The sequence below is a fragment of the Peromyscus leucopus genome, chromosome 2 (genome assembly GCF_004664715.2).
Source record: "Peromyscus leucopus breed LL Stock chromosome 2, UCI_PerLeu_2.1, whole genome shotgun sequence".
Classification (NCBI taxonomy): Eukaryota; Metazoa; Chordata; class Mammalia; order Rodentia; family Cricetidae; genus Peromyscus; species Peromyscus leucopus.
Genome location: NC_051064.1, coordinates 55,622,289 through 55,641,734, shown reverse-complemented (window position 1 = coordinate 55,641,734; position 19,446 = coordinate 55,622,289). Strand labels below are relative to the sequence as shown.

Below are 19,446 nucleotides of genomic sequence, written 5' to 3'. Positions count from 1 at the left end.
GTCTGGGGACATCTTGTGATGTTGGCGAGAACAGGACATGATCTCACATGGCGAGAAGCTCTTTAGTTCCTTAATCATTTCACGGTGCCTTCGGACGCTTTTTTTCCACCTAAAACGTTTAGTTTCAGCTCAGTGATCAGCTACCCCAGCTCGGCGGGGGAGCGGAAGGCTTGAATTATTCCGACTTGTGAGCGGCCCGGCACCAAAAAAAAAAAAAGAAAGAAAGAAAAAGAAAGAAAGTAAGAAAAAGAAAAAAGAAAAAGAAAGAGAAAAAAGAAAGAAATAAAAGGAAAAAAGAAAGGAAGGGGGAAAGGGGGTACAAAAAAGTGGAAACTTTCCCCCCTGTCCATTTCATCAAGTCCTGAAATATCAAAATGGATTTAGAGAAAAATTACCCGACTCCTCGGACCATCAGGACAGGTAGGACCACCGCGAAACGGGCATCAACCGTGCTAACTCTGGGGCACATTCTCCGGCGCTAATGTCCACCTAAAGGAGAGGGAGTTTGCTCAGGGAAAGGCCTGTCGGTCTACATCTATTTGCAGTGTTTTCACTGGTCTGTCCAGGTGTCTTCAAGGAGAACTGTTTTCTTTGGGGTTTATTTGTTTCTGTTTCTGATACTTATGTTGGTGTTAATCTGGAGGTGTGCACGTTTGGGTCTGGGTGTTTGCCTAAGAGGCCCAGGGAGTGCAGGAGTGCGAATGAGTTTGTGTGCCCCCAATTAAGTGTTTTGTTTGAGTTTGTATGCCTGCTTGTATCTTTACAAGCTTGTATCTTGCCTTGGGTGTATTATTGTGTGTGTGCGTGTTTTTTTTTTAAGCCTCCAAAACCACTGTCTGTGTAAATATTTCGTATATAATTTTGATAAGCATCTCACTCATGGTACATCTACTATTTTGAGGGTCTGTTCACCTCTCATAACCCAAGTGACTTTGGAAGTAAGAAGTGGTGACTCTGACCCCTTTATATTTTATGTCAACAGCTGTCCAATGTGTACATGCCAATACACACAAAAGTGCGTGTCTCCAGGCACACACATGGCTCTGGGGCCTACTAGGGGTACAGTGCACAAACCATGTGCTGCCAGCCCTAGGTCTTATCTTATTGAGAGATAGAATCAAAAGGGTGATGTGAATTCATGGCAATTAGGCCCTCACTGTGCACTGGGCACTGTTTCATTCTTGGGGTACTATATTGAAGGTAGCATTTGTATACAAGGGTCTCTCCTATGGCAGGCACAACTTTGGTGAGTGAGAATAGTCTGCGGGCTACTGATGACATTTTGACATTTACTCCCCACCCTCACCCCAAATCACTTGTCTTTAAGTTTCACCTAGACTAGCCTGACATTGTATGTGTCTATGTGTCACACTGTATGCTCAGTGCTATGTCCTGTGGGTCCTGCTCCAATGGAAGAGAGTTCAAGGGGGTGTATACATGTGCCTAGCCTGGTCATTTAGCTGAGGTGACTGTATGTTCATAGGTCTTCTTGGCACAATGCCCCTGTGTCTCTCAGAGGCCCAGGCACTGGGTAGCAGGGTGTGCTTATGTCTGAGTAGATGTGGCAGAGCAGTAGGCCTCTCTCTACCCTAAGGCATAGACCTGGTATGACATCCCCCTTTTCTCATTAGGCCCTTGTGCCAATGTGCACACAAATACTCTGAACTATGGCAAGAAACACACTCCTCTCCTTCCTGGGTCATCTGTGAGACCCCCAATTCTACTCCAGCTTTCGATAAAAAGTCAGAGTGCAGAGAGGAGAAAACTTATACCCCAAACCAGCATGACTTCCTGGCACAATTGTGGGTTCAGGAAAACTATGATTTTCTGATAGGAGCCAGAACATTGTTGTGATGGGTACAGATGCAGAGACCTGGAACTCCATCCCCTTTCCATTCTTAATCCCAAGACAAGCTTCCCCTCTCCAAGTGGTGGGATACCCAAAGGTACCTCTGCCTGGGTTGTTTATTGTTGGAAATGGGTTGGATGCATGTGAGTCTAGAGGGGTCTGGGTGGCTGCCTCTCCCGACAAGCTGTCTACTACGAAGAATGTAATTCATGGCGGTCGATGGGCTCTTTGATTAGTTCAATCGCCTGAATAATCATTTAATCAATAAAGCATTTCACTCTTCTGTGCGGTTAGACTGGGTGGGGTTTGTGTAGGGGGAATTCTAGGGGGGTTTGGAGCTTCAAATCCTAAGAGCCACACCCCTTACTGATGGGTTAGGGTCAAGGCCACCTGCTTTGGAAGGATCAGCAGCTCAGGTGAGAGTACCCTTCTGCCAGTCTTCCAAGTCCTGAGGCCCAGCCTAGGGAAGAGGAGGGAGAGGACTGAGGGACTGTCCAGGTACTCAAAGGCTACCTTGGTCTACTTTCTGCCCTCAACTTCTAAGCCTTTCATGGGCCACCAAACTGTTCTTTCCTTCCTCCAGAATTATACAGTATTCCTTCTCCAAGCTCAGCTTTCCCAGCTGCAGTGTCTTTAGAGCTCAAAGCCCAATACCGAGCAAGGCCAGCACCCAGCAGAGAACCACTTAAGCAGTTTCTCCCTTCCTGGGAAAAGAGGAGACACAGAGGGCAGGAACTGAGGATGCACATCAAACAGGACTAGATGTAGAAGTAGGGAGAATAGCACTTCCAGTGAATGGGACAGCATCTCCAAAGGCTCCAGGAGACATCCCAGAGGTTCATCTCTGTGTTCCAGGCACAAGAAGCTGAGGTCTTGGGAGAAAGGACTGCTAAGTCTTAAGTCTTAGGGAGAGAGACTTTGTCCAGGTACTCCAGATCTGCAAGGGCAGGCTGGTTGGGGTACTGAGCCCCAGCACAGGAGGTCTGCACTTCTCGAAAGACTTGGTTTAAGACTCTCCTTCCCAGGGATTCCTGCAACATAACCCAAGCCAAGTAGGGCAGATTCTTGATGCACTCTCAGGAACCAGACAGGCATCTCTATGGCCCGTTGCTGTGCAATCACAGACCGGTTGCTTTTCCTCTTTGATACTTTTTCAAATTAAAGGTTTAAAAGAACCCATCAGGTTAGAACAGCAGTGCCCAGGCATCTCCGATCCTTCCCAACTGAGCAACCAGTCTGAATCTTGAAAGACCTTCCTTTATTGAAAGAAAGAGCAGGCAAATGGGCTGGAATTGGACTGCAAGAGTGAACCCCAGGCCAGAACTCCATGGCAGCACCAGCGTGCTGAGAGCCTGGCTCTTCTGTAAGCTGGAGGGAATGTTGGGGAGCTGGGGAAGAGGAAGTGGGGATGGGGTGGCGGTGGTGTGTGCCCCATCAAGTAAAGTCTCCAAGTGCAGAGAGAGAGAGATAGATGTCCCCTCTCCAAAGGTGTTCTGGCTTCTGAAACATTCTCAAAATGGCCACTCTTCCAACAGGCCAACCTTTCCACAGCAATTCAATTGAAATAAGTTGTGCATTTTTGTTTGTTTTGGTTTGCCACTCCCCCTGCCCCCCCCCCCCCATGGTGGTTTTGTTTCACAGGTCTGTGCCCTCTGTCTAGCTCTCTGCTAGCCCTTCCTGGACCCAGGCTGCAGATGAAGGCAAGAGTGAGGCATGGAAGCACAGCTCTGTTAAGGAATAGCTGTGTGATCTCAGGGTGGTCATTTAACCTCTCTGTGCCATTGTTTGGCCGCTTGTAAGGATGGACTGGGTGGTCATATCAGGACTCTTCACTTCTTTGGGGATTTGAAGTTCTCAGAGCTCAGGCACTCCAGGAGTGACAAGAAAAATCACTCAGAAGGAAATTTCCTCTGGCCCAGGATCACTAAATATAAGGAGGGCTCCCTTCCTCCTTTGATTAGGCTGAGTCCCACAGAAGAGAACATAACCCAAAGCTGAACAACACCACTGTGTGAAAGGGGGAATCCGGGCTGTTCCTCTTGGAATGGTCTCTGCAGTTTCACCCTGCCCTCAGAGCGCCCTAGGGATTCTGTGCAAACAACACAGGACAAGTGACTCCTCCAGACATCATCCAGATGAATTATTTGGCTTGACGGCACCTTCCCTTCCAGCCTCCAGTCTTCCTTCTATTCCAGACTTGCTCCAGTATGACCTCAGACAAATTATATCCTGCCTCCTGCCCTCAGGTTCCACATCTGTAAAATGGGGAAAACACTGCCCCAGAACCCTTTTAGTTTTAAGATCCTAGATCTGGGTTTGGAAGTTCAAGGAGCATGATTAGGAGCGTGAGGTACCATTGACTGCTTCTCTAGATCAGCCCCAAACCTTGAACTTGCTGGTGGTGGGAATTAAGAGTCCCATAACTGTCTTGGAACTGAATTCTTGTGGAATTATAGGATAAAGCCCATGGAAACCCCATGCCACCAGAGCCATTTTCTTCTTGTAACCTTCCTGCTCTAAAGCAGAGGTGATGTGTGGGGGGGGCAGAGGTCAGGACTGGGAGGGGTTCCAGACAATGGAGAGAGAAAGCTACCACCCCACCACCTTGTACACCACAACCTTCTGAGTCCCCAGAGACCGGTCTTTCTCGGCCGGCCGTTTTCCTGCAGCTGTGCCCTAGTGGGGGTGGGGATGGTATGAGCCAGGGGAAACTTGCCTATTTGTCCTGGGCAGCTTCGATCAAGACAGCTATAGAGGAGTGGACCCAAGGATTGACCTAGTATAGAAATGTTAGAAGTGGGGCAAGGGGGAAAAAGTGAAAACTGAGGAAAATTTCAGGCAGGAAGTAAATAGAGAAAATGGACTGAGGGTCCTCTAGAAATCTGCCTGAGTTCTGTCCCCTCTGAATATCACTGAAGCAGACATCTCAGTGTTCTTATTCTGACGGATTTATGTTTTATATCAGAGGAGCATCACTTATGATTCAAAGGGGTGAGTGTTTAGTTTTACTACCACAACTACTGGGGCAGTGGTCGGGTTGGATCTTAGTACACTAGAGGGGTCACAGAACTATAGCTGCTTGGGTGAAGACACTTCATTTTTTAAAACGTCCAGCTGCTTTGACTGCGGTCTGAGAGCTTTACACTCCCGGGAAACTGAGATGGTCTGGTTAAAGAACTTTGCTGGATCAGGAGAATTCCACTAGAAGCCTGTCCATTTTGTCCTAAAATCTACAGGTACTCTGGTGAGGGAAAGTCAGCTTTTCCTGGCAGCTGGGAACTGCAGCGTTTGTAACCATGTTGGTGCCACAGGTTCTTTAAATAGAGGCAACCACACAGCCGCTGGCTTCAGGTGCAGGTGCTCTCATTAGCTCTGGATGCCAGCGGACGCCTTCCGTTTCAAAGGAGGCCTTGCACCAGATGCGGAAATCCTCTTGTTGACAGAAGCTTTGAGCTAAGAGTATCACCAGCTCCCAAGGGACCTATCAGCTCCTAGGCTGAGAATTGCAAAACGGATCTATAGCTCTGTTGCTTGAGACAATCTGGTCCAAGCTTTAGAGACTCCTCAATTTCTGGTAACCTTAAAGTAATATTCCCGCAACTCTGCCTTTGGTTAATGCAGCACTGGGGCCTCTGTGGATAGAATGAGAAGGGAGGATACAGAGGAGACGGCCGTCCGCTTAGTAGATTCTTGATAAAATTAGGAAATGTTTCCATTGGAAGGAACCAGCATCAAAGACCCCTTCACTAAACTCTGCCCATTTTACAGAGGTGCGAAGTGAGTCTGAAGCGACAGGCATACACTCGTAAATCAGCCACCTAGACTGAAAGCCGAATCTCTACTGCACTTCTTCCTCCAACATCTGTGGGTGTTTTTCTTTCTTTTTTCCTTCTGGAGACTTCGCTCCCAGTCCCCACCCTGTCTTGGTTGCCCCCAGTCTCTAAGCGCATCCCAGAATCCCAACGGCCGGCAGAAAGTTTGGCTCTGTGGGACCAAGAGCCGGGCTCTCCAGCCGCTGCGTGGACCCTGTTCTCTCTCTCCCCCTTTTCCTTCCGCGATCCACTAGGCCTTCTCCCCACGCGTTTGTCAATGAACGTGGCGCCGCCGCTTGGGCCCCGCCCCCCATTCTCTCCCATTGCCCAGGTACCGGCTAATCAGGCGGAGCCCGTGGGTTGCTTAGCCAATAGGACAGTATTTCGGGCTAGGGCCGGATGTCCCCGTTCTGATTGGCTTGATGAGGCGTGATTGGCAGGTGAGCTCCCGCCCCGCCCCCGCCCGGAGGGAGGCTGAGCCCCGGGCGGCGCTGTCCACACGCAGCGGGTCCTGAAAGCGGCTCCGGGGCGGCGCGGTGGCGCACTGTGCGCGCCGAGCAGGCGGAGGGCTAGCGCCGGCGGCGGCGGCAGCAGCGCGGGCATTCGAGCCGGCAGGGGCTTCATCTCAGCACCGACAGCCCTGGCGGCCCCAGCAGCCCCGGCGGCAGGGACCTGCATCCTCTCCTGCGCCCCTCGCTCACCGCTGGGCAGACGCGGCGGCTGTCCCGGAAGAGGCAAGCCGGGGACAGTCCCACCCGGACCCCCGAGAGCGGGCAGCGGATCTCCAAGAGTTGGTAGCGTGAGGCACAGCCAGGAGCGAAGGGGCCCGGAGCCTCGAGGCCCGCGGGAACTTTAAAGGCGGCGGGTCCCGGTCTTCGAGGGCTGCAGTTCCGGGGCGCTCTGGGCTCCCAGCCTCAGCAGCTGTAGCGTCTCAGAGTCCGCCGCGGTCCCTGCGCGGCGGGAGAAGGAGTTCTCTGCAACTTCGTTGGAGACGTCGGAGAGCCGGCGGGAGAGAGGTGGAGGGGCACGTCCAGCCCCAGAGACACCGAGCAGCGGGAGACAGGAAGGATCTGGCGGAGGCCGAGGGGTGGACAGACCCTCGTAGCAGCAAGACCGAAGCAGCCTGGCAGCCCGCGGGCCTCGCTGCCCCCAGAGTGAGACGAAGGGCCGTGTGCTCGCGGCCTCTTGCAAGCTTCTGCTCCGGCGCCGAGCGCCCCTAGTTATCCCGGAGGTGGGCCCCTGCGCTATGCCCTCGACGCTGCGGGCGCCTGGGCCTCAGCTTCTCGGGTGTGGGCCGGGAGCCGCCGCTTGAGCCCGCCGAGGAGCAAAGGCAGCTGGAGTTGGGCGCCCGCTCCCAGACCCCCGACTGGCTGAACACTGTTTCCCGCCTCTCGGCTCAGCTCTCGGTGATCTTCCGCAGGAGGCTTGGAGAGGGACCCCACGGCTGCAGAGGTGTTTTCTGAGCCCAGCTCACACGGTGCCTGGCCTGGTGGCGCGGCTCCATAGGCTCTCTGAGCAGCCCTTTGGCGCCGAGAGGCAGCGGCGCGGGCCGACCTGCAGTCTGGAGCGCCCCGATGGAAATACACTGTAAGCACGACCCGTTTGCATCCATGCATAGTAAGTAGGCGGCGAGCTCGCTTCTCTCACTCTCCGGCCGGGGTCGGGTTGGGGGTGCCGGACTGCGGGGCACGTACTAAGTTCTGGAGAGCTCGGGACCTCTGTAGCTGCGAAGACAACTTTGCAAAGTGCAGGGCTTTCAGGCAGCAGACGCGGAACGCATTTAGCCGCTAAGGCCGAAGCGCCTGGTCGGTAAATCCCGCCTCCAGCAACGAGATAGTAGTGTAGGCAGCGAGCTGCAGCCTTCCGGGTCTCCAGCAGCTAATTCTCAGAACCCTGGTTCATACTCATAGACGGTTCGAAATTGGGCCAGTTGGAAGGCAGGAAGTTTTAGCAGAGGTCAGTGAGAGTCTCAGACAGCGCCCCAAACCCCAACTCTGTTGGTGCCCCTTTCAGCCATGGGACTGACCAAGACTGATGCTTAGAATGAAAAGTGGGACCCCGATCAGTCCCTGTATGTGTGAAGAAAAGACGTGAGCGTTAAGAAAGTACACCTGGTGCAGGGTTCCAAAGGCATCCTGGGTCGAGGAGAGGGGATTTAAAAAAAATAATAATAAACGAAGTCCGGGTCCCTAAGCTACGCTTGAGTTCAGGCATCGGCCAGTACAGACAGAGACCTTTAAAGACACCATTGAGTCGTTCTCTGTAGGGTGCCTGCCTTGAGGTGGCTTCTCTCCTAGAAAGAAAAAGAGAGAGAGAGAGAAAGAAAGAAAGAAAGAAAGAAAGAAAGAAAGAAAGAAAGAAAGAAAGATAATTAGTCACATGCAGGCGCGCCTGCCTTCTGAAAGCCTGTGCGGCATAGGAGACCGGCAGGGTCATTTCGGGCACCGGCAGGGCCCTGCTGCCTGACCCGCAGGGATTCTGCCAGTTCACCCATTAACACAGCCTCCTGTGAGATGAGCGCTCTTCTCACGGTGAGTTAACGCTGGATTAGATTCGGAGATTTCAAGGAAATTCCAAGTGGAACGAATCGCGTTTCCCTTCTGTTGGCTGTAGAATCGGCCAGGGGAAGGCGCCAGGCTTTGGCAGACTGCACTCGGGTGCCCAGCTCGGGTCTCTGTGGACTGCATATCGCCGAATAACTCCGTGGCTGGCAGTCGGCTCCAAGCTCGCTTAACCTCAACCAGCCGGGATCCCTCTACTCTAGCCGTGGGTCCCCTATTTAACAAAGGCAGCAAGCAGACACCCCGCTAGAGAGAAGGCAAGCTGGGGCAAGAATCTTCGTGTCTTCCACGAAGGGCCCAGTGGCCTGGCGGCAGGGGAAGGTTTGTTTAGGCAGCGGAAGCGGGCTGCGAGCAGGTCAGCTTCTCTTTGTGTCAACATCCCAGTCGGAGGTAATCCTCCCAAGCGGCAAAAAGATTCGAACGGTGAAGCGGCTTGCTCTGGTCCCAGCCCCAACGATTCCTCCCCATTTGGGGACTGGGTTTAAGCGGCTTCCAGTCCACCTCGGCTACAGCGTCTTCCACAGCATTTTCCTGCCCAAACTGGCTCTGGAGCCTCTCTGCTCTTACTCAGAGAGAACCTGAAAACAAACGAGTTGGGGGCAACACTCTGAGAGGTGGGCAAGCTTTGGCTCAGCCAACAAGCAACTGGGAGACAAGATGGGTTGGTCTGGCTCCCGTGCTTCCTTCCTTCCTGGCGGAAATCCAAAGGCCCGCGCTGCCTCTCTCTGTCCAGAGTTCTGCTGCCCAGAGGTCATGCCCAAGCCCTTGGGGAGACAGACTTGGTGGTCTTCCGGTGCGCATCCGTGTGGAGAAGCAGCTCCTTCCAGGTGCTGGTTAACCAACTGCTAATGTCTAAGCCTTGCTGCCGGGCCTTCAATCTGCCCCCTCCTCGGGAAGTGCTCCCTCCTCCCATTCTCAATCTCCCTGGCAGCCCAGTGGGGGCTGGGCCAGCCTAGCTTCCAGAGCTAGTGGAAGCCCTTGGCTTCTCCAGAAAGACCCTCCGCTCTCATGCCCAACGCTGTTTGCTTGCACAATGTAGTCGGTCTCTGGGTCCCAATTTGCTGGTGATGGGGGCAGAGAAAACAGGCTCTGCAAGGTGGCTGGGTCTTTCCCTTCATCTTTATTTCTGGCTCGGGTCAGTTTTTCCTTGTGGCCTCCCTTCTTCCCCCACCCCACCCCCAACCAATTCTGCACAGGACAGCTTCAATTGGCAGGGACAGGCACTGCTATATCGTGGGCTTTCTGAGTTCAGAGGTGCCCCACACCCTGCTCAACTTCCATCAAGCACACTGGTACAATGACTCTCTGCTACATGCTTCCTTCCCCCGAGCATTTTACCAGTTAGTTACAAAGTACTTCTGTGGCCAATGTCACACCTAAGTGTGACCCAAACCCTCAGTTACCTCCATTTTACAGAATATGATACTGAGGCTAGAGAGATAAAAGAACTGACAGAAATCAGCTATCTGGTTTTTGGGAACAGAGGCATACTGTTAGGCTTTGGAGAATTAATGGAGAGGGGTAAGGGAAGGATTTATTCCAGAGAGGTCAGTGGACTGTTGGCGTGTATACACACGCAAGGCTCTATCTACCTCTGTGTAGTCCAACTACGTCTGTATTCACAGCATGACTGTTAGGTGTGCCAGCACCTGGCTGTCCACTCTCTGTGATCCTGTTTGCATGTCTATGTGTGCCCCTTCCTCTGCTCTGGTGCATTTAGGAAGAATTTCAATGATCCAGGCTCTGGTAGTTCAACCTTCAGCTAGCAGCAGACATCTCCTTAATTATCTGTGCCTAGCCATAGTTTTGGGGTGTGGGCAGTGTCCTTTGTGCACAATATGTCCCTAACAAGGTCTGAGGAGCATCTACAGAAGCCAGTTCCTTCCAGAGCAGAGACACAAAGGTCCTAGGGTCACCCACAATTCCATCGTTCCATCAGCCTTCAAACCCTGCTCAGATGGGGCCATTCTACTTTTGCTGTATCTGTGTTTCCCAGTTTTTATCTAATTTGTTTGTGCCCGTATCGGTGCCAGTTTCTAAATTCTGCACCCCTTAGGAATGATAGCTGAGTTCATGTCTCAGCCCAGTGCCCTCCTGGCAGATGAGCCCTCACCTTGCTGGAATCCACAGTAGAAATTGGGACTTGAGTCTTGTAGCAGATGCAGAGCTGGAGCAAGACCTGAGATGGAGGGAGAGGAAACAGATCCCCACCCATAGAGATCTGTCTTCTAGAGATCCCTTCCATTTGTTAATCTGTTTGGACTTTCCCCCCTCCTCTGCCTGCCTAAGACTCTGTGTCCTCTCTAGCCCTCCCTTCCTTGATATCTGTCTCATTCCGCCCTTCCTCTCTATGGTACAGAGAGAATAGAGAGTCAACAGCGTCTCTATCCTTTGCACATAGCTCTCCTTTCCTGTCTCACTTCCACTCTCCTTCAGACTTTGGACTTCCCATCTTGTCAGTCCCAGATTAGTTCCTTTCCTGAGGCCTGTGATAAAGTGCTCTGTTGGGTAGAATCATGAATGAGACAAGAGGACCAAGGGATCTGGGGGCCTGTCCAGAAAGTTAAGAAAAGTAAGAGTCCCCTGTGCCAAGTCTGTGTCAGCTGTGGACACTGGCCTTGGAGTCTGCAAATTCCTTAGTATCTTAGCCTTGTGGTCAAAAGGAGGTAGTCTGGGGGGGAGGTCTGCTGTGATTTAGGGAGACCCGACTCTAGGAGACTCTTGGCATTTTTTTTTCCCCTCGATGGTACAAACCTATGAATTCCCTTACAGAATTGCTCTTGTCATTGATGTCCTCTGAAGGTTGCCACTGTGTTTTGGGCTGGAAGTCTCCATTGTTAGTGGTATAGCAAACAATAATTGCAGGTTGGCTACATTAGATCATATCAAAAGTGTGCTGGGTCTTTCCCCTGCCCTTTCCTGACATTTGTCCTCTCAGTCAGCACACACCAATTTTGGGTATACTTTGTTTTACTTAAATCCAGCCTGTTCTGGGAAAATTGGTTCAACTCTTTTTCCCCCCTTAGATGATCTCTGTCTTAGAACAAAGCTCTTGATCAGGGTTACTGTAATCTTTCTGTTTTAGAGAAACTATGCAATTATGTCCCTAGCTGTAAAACTCTGTTCAGGAAAATTTTCCCTCTGTTTTTTTTTTTTCTGCTCCTGTGTGCAATGTTTCAGAACAATCAAAATTCCTTAAAGACACATTTTGAAAATCAGAGGAAATTTCAGCATAGTTTGGGACTAAGTAATGTAATTACCTAAAAAATTATGGTTTTCTTGGACATAACCTGAACCTGGAGATTTGGGGAAGTAATTTGTGAATTTGTTAGATACTTTTAAGGATAAAGGCTGTTTTTAGGAGTGTTTTATCACTCAATTTCAGATGTTGTCCATGGGCCTGGTTGTAGCTAAGTCTTGGACTAGGATGGGGTGGTGGTGGCCAAGCTGTGGTGGCTATGTTTCTGTTTTAAAGTTGGAAGGTGTGACCTTGGAGGTGCCTCGACTTCCCTTCTGGAGCCCAGTCTGTCCCAGGTTTCCCCTCCTGGGCCTCTGAGCTGTCAGGAGCATCAAATACATTCTCTTACTTGACTTTAGCTTCAATCCTCAGCAATGCCAGTTAGAGACTGCTCGCAGCTCTAGATCCAATGGTGTTGCTACATTGTATCAGTCTGTTTCCTGGCCTGGCTCTTTAGTTTGCTCAGGTCCTGTTTCCCTTCAGCTGGGCGGTGATTACCATTGCCGAGTATCAGAGCCGAAGGGGCACTTTCTCTGACTCCTTTTACTTAAAATACATGTCATGGCACTCGTAAAAATCTGGTACTCGGGAGTTTTCTTATTTCCTCCTAACCAACTTAAACCTGTTTGCAGATTGCAAAACATGCCCAAAATTTCAGGGGCACACCTAACAAATCCTGATTCAGTGGAGTGTGCTGTGTGCAGAAGACCCTGTGACCCATTTCTTTTGTGTGCTCTGAGAGGGTACAATGGTCAAGCCTGCACATCAACCTCATCGTCTTAAAGGAAGGCTTTAATTTTTTTTTCTACTTTTAAATTAAGGCAGCGGTTAGGTTTTGTCTCAGTGATCTGAAAATGCTGGTCATTAAAAAGAAAGTCTTTAGTTCTTTGAATTAGATTGCTGATTTAAAAAACACTTTTCCCCTTGAGATGTAGATATTAGAAGAACCCGTTTCACTTTTGAAGACATTTGTTACAAGAAAACGAATTCCACTAATTTTCTTCCTCCTTAAATTTGATTATTTTAAGACATAATTTTCTCCCCAGGATCTTCCTCAGATTCAGCATTGTGTAGTAAATCATGCTCCTTTCATATAGATTTCTTTTACATATTCCCTTACCGATTCCCCCAAACGAAGAGGAACATGCTAGCAACTAAAAGAAAGCCAGTGTGGGGAGCGATCAGTGGCTCAGTTGATGGCCTGCAGATGCGACACTCAATCCTGGGTAACACAGCTTAGATATGGCCAGTACTCAGCGCTCGTTCGTCGTCGAAACCGGCCCGTGCACACAGCATACAGCCCCCAACTTCCGTTTGTGCTCCCCTTACACTCATTTCGATTCTGCATTTTTAGATATATTAGAGGCTTAACTCCTTCGGCAGGATGCTTAAATGATCAGTTTTAAGTGCCATGCCCCTTAGGCTCATTTGATATTATATTTTCCGGGAGGGCCTATGGGTGACTCACCAAGAGCACAGCTGTTCATAGGACTGTCTTCCACAATTAGTAGAGTAACATCTCCAGGAGATCAGTCTCTCTGGCTCCTCTCCCACCAACGGTGGCTTCCCTTCTCACCCTTGCGACTTGTGTAGAATCCCTGGTCTTCCTCGTCATGCGTGTTTCTATGCGGCAGATGCACTATCCCTGTGGAAGCCGAGTGTTGATGCATCAGTCCCTTGTTTGATGGAGATGAAGGGTGTGCACATCATAGGTGACAACCACTGGACGAGCCAGCTCCTACGACTACTGCATGAGTAAGTTAAGTCGCGCCCAAGAAGAAGAATGAGTCCCTGAAGTTTCACAGCATTGGCGCCCACTCAAGTGTCAGGGCCTGCGACACACTCCAGGCACGCTTTCGAGGTCACACTATGGCTTTCTAGTAATCGGTGCATGCAAGAACCAGCTTTCTTTGGCAAGGTAAATTCAATGGCATCCGGCTCCAGGACTCTCCTCAATGTTATTAGATATGCAAAAAACTAGAGTCTAGATAAATAACTACACGCCCAGACAATAGCTATTCAAGGTAGCACCATGTGTTCATCCAGATGGGTAGGCTCTTCAGGGACATGCAGATATATTAGTCTCCGACCACCATTGCACAATCCAGCACTTCTTGATGAGATTGGTCGAAACGTTGTTCTGAGATGCGTTCGTCGCTCTATTCAATGCAGTCCAGCAGCATGTGGAAACCCCCGCCACTACAGTACGATCCTGTTTCGTGTGAGTGAGTCTTCTAACGGAAGATAAGGCTCCGGGCTCACACATCCAAGTCAGGTTCAGTGAGAGCTCACGGAGGCGGCTGGCACACTCACTTTGGCTGGCTCGCCTCGTTTGTCGACGCTGGACGTGCAGAACCCCTGAGTCTCTGGCAAGATTGCCACTGTCTTTGATCACTGTCTTTTTCACAGGCCATCTGCTGTGCCGCAATTGTCATCCAGTTAGGCTACCAAGTTAACACGTTTTGTTCACTTGCCATGGGAGGCACCACGTGCAGAGTTAGTGGCGGAGACGCAATTGCTTTCACTGCGATGATGTTGTTCCCTACACCCACTACCCATCTCGTGTAGGAGTATGAGCTGTGTGGGGTCGATGAGCGGAATGGGCTGCTGTCGTGTGCGCTCGCGGGGGAACCACTCGCACAGGGACGAGGTTTGTATGTTCTTCTTATTTCATTTTCCTCTTGTGTTGTCTGGCTGCTGGTCGGGACAGGATGTGTATACACCGTGTATAGTCCACCAGACTGGCAGCTACTACTGCGACCAAGCCCCTCCTTTCCATGAACACTTGTCTTCTTACCTGATTTTTCAACATGACCACTCTGCATGTATGCTTCACCGAGATGACCACCCAGGCCGCCCATGGTAACCGCTCCTGCCTCAGCCATTAGGGGTGCACCCACAAGCAGTGCTTATGGGTGGCTTACTGACACCACTAGGGATCTCTACTGCCACAGGGGACAATGTGACCCTTGTATCTGAGTCCTCCGTTGTCGAACATACGTAGGTGAAGTTTGTTATCTCATTTTGTAAAAGAGGTGACTTCAGTATCCTAAGCACCACAACAATATAAAATTAAGAAGAGGATGCAGAAAATAACGAACAAGTAACTCTAATTTTCAAGTACCTCAGATGTTTCGCAATTAGTCACATTAACCTTCTTCTAATTTCTTACTTCTCCTGCGAGTTATATCAATTAATTATAACACAGTTTGACACATACTTAGATACCCCTAAGTTCTCTCTTGCATTTTTCTTTGATGATCACATATGCTGAGAATTTTCCAAATATCGTATAATCTAACCTAAGTAATAGTGAATCTTATCAACTAGTATAGTCCAAGAATCCCAGTTCTTCTTCCCACTAAAAAAGGTCTCTAGCTCCCGCGAAAAGTGAGTTTGGATCTCTGGAGTTTGACGCCCAATCTCTCATCCCGCCTCTCCCCTAAGTCTAGATTTTCCCATTTCCTACCCTCTAGGTGACCAATTTACCTATTTTAAGACAAGTAGAAAAGCCACGGAGATAACCTGGAGTAGGCCTAATAATTAAAAGAACTCGATGCGAAGATCGTTTTGAGTGTCTCTGAAAAGCCTTTTAACTCTCCAGTAGCTAGGCTGTTATGACCTGTGTGGGGAACTTCACAACCTCTTGGTAAACCCTTGTTGCATTACACTTCAAGAGACAAATGTCATGAGCACTAGAACACCGCATCACCCCAGCCTACGATGCGGCCTGCTGGACTGCGCGCCTGGCACTCGGTTCCTACTCTACTCCCTTCTCGACGTCTGGCTGACCGTGCCCCTTGTACTGCATCATCCAATATCTCCGCACCACAAAGCAGTTATGGTGTGACTAGTCACCCACTTATAATTTTCCCTCGTCGGGCATGTCCGCAGATCCACTAGCATTGGTGTCCATGGAAAGGTCATTCCACGTAGGACCAGACCAAGGAACATTGGCCCGTCAAAGCTGTCTTGTCAGTTGGACTAATCCTTACTTTACTATTCTCTTTCCTGGAGGGTGCAGTGGTCCTACCTCTTCTTGACTGACACTAGTAGATTCTGGACCTTAATGGCTTACACATAACTGGCATCACACCTGACCCATGTAGCAAGTGTCGTGCTGTGCATTGCATGACACAGTTTTTGAACTTGACTTTCTATGAATGCTTTTCATCGGAAGTGACCACTACATTGAACTTTTTCTGGCTCTTCGTTGTTACAACCTCGCTTGGGCAGGTTTACACGCCAAGGATCTGCTACCACCACTACTTCTTTAGTCTGTTTGAATGAACCAATAGGGAGGATCTCGTGTTCGTACTTTAGTGGCAGTCAAGAGGCTAACGGAGCACTACTCATGGGTGTGGCGGCAACCAGGCTTCCATGGCAGTTCACGACGACTTCATAGGTGGCCTATACCTATGCAACTCCGTTGTTCTACTCTTTTCATCTTCTCAGCTAGCGTGAGGTCAAGCATCTATGCTTTGAGACGGAACGAGCTCAATCCACTTCTGCTTAGAACAGCTCAGCCAAGGCAAAGAATGAACGTCTCCAGCCCGATTGTTAGATAGGAGCTAAGGTAGAAACATAAACAAGAAAAAAAAAAACAAATAACAAAAATAAACAAAAAAAAAAAAAAAAAATGATAATAACAAAATAAACAACAAAATATGAAGATGAAACAAAAAAATAAGATAAAACAAAAATAAAATAGAAATAGAAAAACAAAAGAATAGAAGAAAAAGTAGAACTATCGAATATGATACTAAAGAGATGAAAATGTGATGAAGGAATAAATCAAATCAAATAAATAAAATAAAAAAAACAAAAAAATAAAAAATGAGGGAATAAATAAAATATAGGAAAGTAAGCCGGATAAAGAAAATACAGAGGGAGAACGGAGACGTCATTGACGAAGAGGAAAAAGGATCCTAAGGGCTGCGCACGGAACGGATTGGCAATACCCAGCAGAGTTAGCGTTTTCAAAGGTACAATTAGAAACTGTAGCTCGTATAAGACCTACAGAAGGGGAAGAAGGGAGCCGTTTCTATGAGATAAAGGCCAGGGTCTTAATTACAAAAACAAACATAAAAACCTTAACTATGATAAGAAAAAACTGAAACCAAATAGAGTCAGAACACAATACCTAAGTAACAGTAAGTACAAATAATAGAGCAATGAAAATATCTTCTGTGAGAAAAGCCGAAAAAAGAAGTCGAGGATGAGGGAAAGGACGACAAAAAGAAAGAGCACACTAATAAAAAAACCATAATAAGAATACTAAATAAAAAAATATTAAAACTAAGAGAAAGAAATCTCTCTAAAAAGAACATGAAAAGAACAATAAGAACAAGATTATTAAGTAAATACGAATACATAGTATAATAAAAAGAGATAAATATAACTGAAGCATAATACAAAACTAGAAGAGACCAAGTATACACAGAAAGAACTAACAATCAACAACACTAAAGAGCAGATATAAAGACATAAAAATCATAAGAACGTAAGATTACTAAAAAAGCGAAAAACAAGCACAACAAAGCGAAAAACCGTTCCCTTCCCGTACAAACCAGGGACATGGGAGATTGATGGACAAGCGACCGAAGAGGTCCCGTGCTTGTAGACTCCTTTAAAATGAAGTATCCAGCGAGCAAGCCGCTGCCACAAGCACTATCCTACATGGAAATAAGACACAAAGTCACACTTCATAGATATTTTTGTCATCACTGGGTGGTGGGCAAGCAGGACTGGCACTCGGAACGTTATGCGCAAACGCTCCGGTGCCTTGGCCGTTTAGTTGTCAAACAATAAATTGGAATTTTCGAGATAGCTCATCATCTATTTTCATATACTTATAGATGGACCACCCCAGACTCTGTGATCAGCGACAAGCACATTGAGACACAGGATGTGCAACGTCTCTTAATTATCCAGAACAATAGCATTTATAAGAAGAGAAAAACTGAATACGAACAGGAAGTTCAGCCCGCAGTTCAAACAACGGTAGTGCACCGTGAGTAGAACATATTTGTGAAGACTCGGTGCCTATCTTCTCTTTTGGAAACACACAGAGCTGCCCCCACCCCAGACTGGAAAGAATTGAATGGAAGATGCTGCACTAGAGGATAGACAGCATATAGAATAGGAGTGCTGAGTAGTGAGTAGAGTAGCACTACAGTTATTCAGAAGGCTGATAGTAAAAGCAGGCAGAGATGAAGTCCACACGCGCATAAGGAAGCGGCTCGAAGGATAGCAGAACGGATCCATCAGAGAAGAAGGAATGGTGAGAATAGTGGACTTGATTTCAGTCTCTCAGGTAGGAATTATCGCTGTCTAGTTAATTCATGGCTTTAGTAGAACTGTGATGTTTACATTTTTTGAGCCTTTAAGTCAGAGGTCACAGTACCGGGTCTGGTGCGTAGCTCAGCTGGCCTCAAAAATCACTGCCTCTCCTCATGCCGTAACCTCGCATCAAGATGCATCTTGAAAATTTTGGTGCACATCATCTACTGATATGATATAATCCACTACACAATTCCAGAGTGCGCGCGATGTTAATTCCCACAACTGCGTTCACTCTATCTATTATAGCATTCAATGTCCTCTTTACAATTTTTATATATTAAAACTCAGTCTCTCAAAGTTATCATTCTGTTATCGCTGTTGTTATAACTCGTCAATTAGGAATGCATGCCGCTAAATATCCTCCGGCCTAGGTTACAGAATGAGAGAGTGCGCGTGAAACTCCAGGAGCGATAATGAGGGCCGCTACGGCCTAAGCTGTAGTCGCGATTCTCAAGAATTCTACATCACGTGGTCTATTTTGGTGTCAGTGCTCGTCCGCCAGTGCGAGGCATGAACCGTACTTGTTACTGCCACGCGCTAGACGCTCTGGTTAGCTATGCTTATTGCCTACTGATAGGGCGTGCTGCCGGGCTCACCGTGATAGCCCGCTATACAGTTCATCTATTTCGGATCTCAGTGTAGCCAGAAAATCGAGCTCACGGCGTACATTCTTGCCTGGATCTCATCAGAGGAGTAGTAACAAAACAAGCGTCTCTGTCAGAGTTCCTAAGTTGGCAGCTGTTGATTTACGTCTGAATCCTACAACTTGACACAAAAAGCCGTCTCTGCTCGTTGTGCCCAGGTTTCCGGGCAGTTCAGTCATAGATGTTGCCTAGGCATAAGAGCTAGGCTCCCTTGTACTGAGTCCTCGGATCTCAAATAGCTAAGGACAGTGTTACATACGCCTGGTCATATGTCCAGATCTCTAGGAATTCCCTAGCAGTTGGCATATGCGATCGTCGTCCTCCTAGTCGGTGTGAGCAGGCTCGCGCGCGTCCCACACAGCGCGCTCGCTCCGCGCGCTCTCCTCTCTCGCGCCTCTCGTGACTCTCCTCTGTGTGGCTCACTAGTCGTGTGCCTATTAAGCACTCTTTGGTATATTGTAAGAACACACTGTGCGTCCTGACATACTCTGACTAGAGGCCCTAAGCTCTCCTCGAGACTGTCGCGTGCCAGCGGTTTATGAGGATGAAGGCTGATCAGGACAGCTCTCCAAGCGGCTAGTATCTCTCAATGAGATGATCGGAGTGATAGATGCCCTAGACGATACTCACGTTGTGAGCTCGAAAACCGAGTGCATTGCTCACTCTTGTAAGACATTGCCTCCTAGCTGTCATATCTTACAATCGTTATAGTTCAAAGCTCAGATAACTCTGTAAGTGTATGAGTAGAAAGTCTCCTGCCGTGAGTTGCAAGTCTCTGCCTCTCGACACGTGCTAGTGACTGACTCTCTCTCTCTGCTAGTGCCTAAGAGAGAGGATGGAGGACAAGTTGACCCTAGAGTAGTCCAAGCACCAGGGCATTCTATTATACCTGGGCTTCTATAAGCATCCTTTGCTGACATCAAACGACTGTTAGTACTCGATCGTCGCGTACATTTGAGAGAAGACTGACGTAGAAAACTCTTAGAGATGTATGTTG

The 19,446-nt window shown here is 48.7% G+C and overlaps 1 protein-coding gene across 5 annotated transcripts in view; it reads left to right on the top strand.

Moving 5' to 3' along the window:
* Positions 1-271: 271 nt before the first annotated feature.
* The window catches only part of Pax5 (paired box 5), a 192,485-nt gene continuing 173,310 nt past the window's right edge, over positions 272-19,446 (top strand). For 3 of the 5 annotated variants that reach the window (XM_037202571.1, XM_037202570.1, XM_037202569.1), the window contains exons 1-2: positions 272-420; positions 7,082-7,278. The gene's annotated coding sequence lies outside the window, so the exon portion shown is untranslated. The remainder of the gene's footprint in view (positions 421-7,081; positions 7,279-19,446) is intronic. The other 2 variants (XM_037202573.1, XM_037202572.1) reach the window with 1 other exon arrangement.